Source organism: Cyprinus carpio, unplaced genomic scaffold, assembly GCF_018340385.1.
Source record: "Cyprinus carpio isolate SPL01 unplaced genomic scaffold, ASM1834038v1 S000001054, whole genome shotgun sequence".
Classification (NCBI taxonomy): Eukaryota; Metazoa; Chordata; class Actinopteri; order Cypriniformes; family Cyprinidae; genus Cyprinus; species Cyprinus carpio.
In genome coordinates, this window is record NW_024873775.1 from 3677 (window position 1) to 9684 (window position 6008).

The following is a 6008-nucleotide window of genomic DNA, read 5'->3' on the forward strand; positions in this document are numbered from 1 at the left end:
CCAGTCAGAGGACGGGGGAAGGTGCTTTAATGGCTCTTTATCATCATATCCACCCTGATGAGAAACAGTGAAAGTTCATATTGGTAATGTCACATTTATAGCCCTCTGACTGTGTGAGTGTGCGCAGGTGGAACAGGATGAAGACACACATCACACACAGCCCTGTGCCCTCTGGTGCATCATGGGAGAGGAGAGGGGCTTCAGGGCGCAACTCCGTCGCTTTAGGCTGTCCTTGTTAGGAAGCTGTCAATCAAAAAGAAGATCTGGCCAACTTGCCTCACCATGCTGTAACCTTCGGGAAGAGAGAGATCGAGGAATATATATAATATATAATTCCTAAAAAAGCCGATGATTTAAGCCCAGTCCTGCTGCACTAATAATCACAGGCCTCAAGATGGGAAAATGTGGCTGATGACTCTTTTAAAGGGCGGATGAGGGGGTGCATGCAGATATGTAAAAAAACAGGTCACCCACAGTGGCAAAGAGGCAAAATTAGACATTGACACGGTCATGGATGCACACTGCCATCCAGTGGTGGAGGGCTAGAACTTCACTATCATTTCTTATACCTGGTATTAGTATTTGGTGGGTAGGCTATTTGACTGCATCACTTTCTGCGTAGCGTACATATATTATTGCAGTTAATAAAATGCAAAATAAGCTGTTAAGTAGTAGATAATTTAAAAAGTTAGAAAAGGTCATAATAAAGAGCTTTTATATGTAGGCCTATATATGTGTGTGCTTAAAAATGCACGCAACCGATAGAAAAGTTCTTTATTAAGTGGTTTTATATATATGTCTGTTTTTGTGTGTGTTTTATATGTGTGTTATTGAAAATGCACGCAAAGGTAAAGTGTTTGATTGAATGGTTGGTTTTTGAATGCCTCATATAGCTACAGTGGCGGAGCCTGGATGTTTTCATAGGGGTGGCACAGAAATCTTCCTTTTTCACTATAAAAATGTGTAGCCTACTGGACTGTTTTAGTGCCTAAAACACAACTGAGTACAATTAATGCCTACTTAATTGCAACTGAGATATTTGTGAATTAGATCAAGTAATCCTGAGTGAATATGACAATTTTTGTCTTTTTCCTCACCTCCAGGTATTTTAATAAAGGGGCTCACTGTAGCTTTATTGCTCATTCAGCTTGCTCTCCAACATTGCATACTCATGGATGAGACATGCAGATAAAAATGTGAAAAGGGCCGGAAGTCAACATTAGACATAAATGTATGCTCATAGTTCTAGTGCGGGTTATTTATGATGAAGTGATATAGAGCATAGGCTACACCACATTTGCATACTGTTGAAGAAAAGTAAAACGGCTGATGCGACAGGAAAGTGTGTTTTACTGACATACAGTCTAACAACATCTCATCAGACCGCGGTTCACAGTTGTTCTACTGAAGCTCACTTGGCTGCTGTAGCTTTTTTCGCGCTCGCTTGACTCGCGCCTGACGCCGAGGTGAAGCTGAAGTGCGCGTCTGAAAATTCTCAAGCATGGTGTGGTCATAAAGAGACGTTCCACATCTTGATAAATGCATTTCTTGTCAAGAAAAAAGAGAGACAAAGTGCAGTTTGGAGAGGGATGGCCAAGCTTTCGCCCTGGCTCCGCCCCTGCTCATATAGCCTATATCTAGTTAATATTACATTAAATTATTGCATATATTTGACCAGTCCGTTATTATTTTGGGAGTGCATAGAAGCACTTACTGCCTTAGACAATATTTGCAGGGCAGTTTATACGGATTTTGTTTCCCTTTTCTACCTTTTTTCGTTTCTCTCTGTTCTACAAAACAACTACAACCGCAAGGTGGTGTCACGTGCCATCGCAGATCGCTCGCAATGGACGTAAATACCAGGTGTGAACGTGGTCATAAACGTACCTGATGGGAATTATTAATTTATTTTTTTAATACAAATTTGAAATGCTTTGAAAATGTCATCAGCATAGTTAGGAACAGCTGTCCACATGCTGGAACTTTTGTTCTTACTAAACGATTTCTTGTGCAAGGAAGTGAAACAACTCATGTCCTCACATCACTGTCCATGTTCTTGTAAACCAACGAAACTTGAGCTTCTTTAAAACAATAAAAAAAAAAAAAAAAATACAAAAAAACTCCGTGAATGCAAATCAGCGTCCACACATTTTTCACACAAATAATGGTGAAGAAATCGAAGGAAACTTCACACAGTAAGCTACATCTCACGCTCACATCTGTTTCCTCATTTCTGTGAACTTAATTCTTTTGAAAAGGAGCATTTTGCTTTGTATCAAATAGCTAATATTAAAGAACACAATTTACTACACCATGAGAAACTTTTGTTTTATGCAACAGTTGTTTTGCTGTTTCTTCTGTTCACCATGAAGGGAGCCTGGAAAAGGTTGAAAAACTCATTTTTAAGAGAACAGGATTTTATACTTGATGAAAAGTGTTTTATAGTCTGTGAGAATGTCATATTATGTCCTTTGAAAAAGGTATTCTGCACTTCTGTTGTATCATCTTGGTGCTCAGGTTGTGCAGGCGCCCCAGTGTGTTTCCCGCCCTGCCGTGACCTCCATTCTCCTCATGACCTCATAATGATGCCAGCTGCATTGTCAGGAACCTCCAGATGACTTTGGTAGAAAAGAAAACAAAGCTTGCGTGAAATAAAAGATCTGAACACATAAATGTCCTCATATGGAATCATTGCTCGTGGGAGCAAGTAGCTGTTAAAGATAACGTCTGAACATTTTCACTTTCTATAGTGTAAATCTAGAGATTTCACCATGATCGAGTAGAGCAAAGAGGAAGAGGTCATGGTTTGTATAAGTTTGTGTTGCAGCGTTTCTCAGCCCTGTTAATGCTGCAGCTGCAGCATGCTTAGGCCACACCTCTTTAATTTCACATACTTAAATGCTTGGTAGTTTAAAAATAGAGATTTCATCAGCCGCTGACACACTACTAATCCTAGGATGTTCGTGCTTTCTTCAAATAGATTGACAAGAATATCCAAGCTGGTGTACTGTAGACCATCAGCTGACCATGACATACGAGGGGGAAACAGATATATAGTTTTAACATCACTGAAAATGAATTTCCCATATTTACACTGCACACTAAAAGTATATAGCCTACTTCTTATTGATTTGCAGGAGACAGTATGCTCGTTTTAATGCATACTACTATATCTGAGTTGGTACTACACTTAATGAGAAACCAATTTTATGACTGTAAAAAATAAAAAAGTACATTTAATATAGTAAAAATGAAATTTGTACGTACCTCATGGGCTAGTAAAGTGGCCATTGGATGTGCACTTCAGAATCACTGTTTTATGAATACTATACATTCGGACTTAATGTACTACTCGTTTCTCATACTATTTTTGGCCTGCTGTATTCACAGGATATTCTTTCAAAGTATATTATTATTTGAATAATACTAACATTTGAGTATACTTCTGTTTAACAACGGTTGGCACACTTTTTCAGCATATTATGATTTAGACCACATTAACCTTAATCTCGCATACCATATGACCCAGAATTGGGATGCAGCCATCAGTAGCACACAGCGCTGTGCCCCAGAGATGTTTATGCAAGCAGGCGGTACAGCATGGTGTGGACCAGTGCCAGACAGCCACGAAACATGAGAAATATGGTTGCAAGTGCATTAAAGATTTCTTTTAGGTCAGAGGGCTGGTTTTGTCCTTAAGCAGTCCCTCGAAAGCTGCTGGAGCAGGTCGAAAAGGTCAAAGAAAAACAGGGGACATAACCAGCAGGATTAATTACATGTGTAGTTACTGTATTTTCTGTCCACACACAGGTAACAGATTTCAACCCCAGTCAGACCGAAAACACCCATCAAATCTGCATTTTGATCAAACGGTACTTAGCTTAGAGTAATTTGTGCTATCTTAGAATCTCATTTGTTTAAAAGTGAAGATTAAAATTATTTCTGTCAACAAGTAGTTAAACGAAAGACTAAAGGGTCTATATAATCAAATATAGTTCATAATGTTATACAGATAAAATTGTTATACTAAACCATGTGAATTAGCTGTGCTTGCTAATGCTAGTCTCACTACGTTCAGTTATATCTCTTTTGTGGAATGAACTATACGGTAGACACATTTCTCACATTTCTTCTGAATTTTAATTTTGGTTGTTGTTATATTATAATACGCAATCAATCAAAAATCAAATGACAGCGTCGAGGTTACTTGAGTATGTTATGGTAACGTGCCACTTTTTCATTGACTTTAGCAAGTACGCTTGACAGGTACATTTTTTTAAGGCTTCAAACTTCAAAGGTCTGATTGTGTATTTGCTTGTGCAAAATTGCAAATGTGCTTTGAGTGAGAGAAGAGACTTCAGGAAGTGGTTGATCACCCTTTGAGACAGCCAACTACCCACCACCTACTATTTTATTGTAATGTCTGTTTGAGGTTTTATATCTTGTTTTACACTGTAATAGAATGGTTTTATTATTCATTTTAGCCAGTTTTGATGCATCTAATGTGAAGCCATTTAAAAACCTGAACCTCATCAAAGCAGATATATTTAGCTCATGAACATTCATGCTAATATAACATTATATCATGGTATCATTGCCACAGGTTTCGGCAGGAAGTTCATTTTGTAGACTCTGGCATGCATCTTTTTTTTTTTTTACAAAAAAAGCAGAAAATGGTAATTTTTACTTACAGTTTCTCTTAAAGTGCTAAAGAGAAGTAAAGAAAAGAGGAATTCACATGCATGCACTTTTGATTCACTATATTTTGATACTCAAGAACTCTTTGAATTCTCATCTTGTATAATCAGTCTCTTTGAATTCTCTTTATTGATAATTGATATTTGAAGATCATTACTATCTTACTCTGTTATCTGTGCTCATATAGTCAGCAGGTTGTCACTTTGAGTTTTCATCTTTGCACGTCTCTCTCTGTGCTACTTCCTCAAACAGGCGGGAAACCAAAAAAAGAGAGGAGAAAAAAAAACAAGCAAGGAAGTGGTATCTTGCAGCGCTGCCTACATGCAGAGTACCTTGGAAAGTGAGAAATAGTCGAGAAGCAATGAAGTTCAGGTTTTGTAAGCCGTTTGAGTTTGATGTCACCGTTGAGTCATTTATGTAAATTGAGGATGAAAAAAAACAATAGCATAATGTTTCGCGAAACTATTTTAGTGTGTTTATGTGAGCCATGTTTAATTCATAAATGCCACTTAGATAATCAGATATGAGATTTGTTTGGTCATATTAAGCATGCAAATTAGTGCATAGAAGATAATAATATCATACTTAAAATACAAAATATGGAAATATACATTAGCAACGTTTATACTATTAAACGTAAGTGATGGGGTACAGAGCCAAACCCTTTGGCTGTGATTGTATTTACAATATGGCTTCCAGTAACATACTGATTTATAAAAAATTGTTACATTGTTTAAAACAATTGAAGTCACAGCAAAATGTTAAGAAATTTTGAAAATTCTTTCTTTTCATTTTCTGGTACATATATATGTATATATGTTTTCATTCATTCATTCATTCATATTGCAGTATTTGTGAAAAATATGTAAAATTAAGTCTTAAATATACAAATTTATATATTTGATTTTATATTTATATATATATATATATATATATATATATATATATATATATATATATATATATATATATATATATATATGTATGTATATGACAGCATTGTCATATATTTTGATTATATTTGATTAAATATTAAGTATAATTATACGTTAATTTAGCTTATATATAATATGAAAAATATTTTAGATTTTAATAAAAATTATAGTTTAAATATATACACACACACACACACACACACACAAATGTATTTATTTTTATTAATTTATTATTATATTTTATTTTTATCTATTTAATATTTCCATTCCAGTCCTTGAATTAGACTTCAAATAGTGCTGATATTTATATAAATAATATTTTGCCTGGCTAATGTGGGTGATGTCTTGATCCATGTGCTGCAACACTTTCTGTGT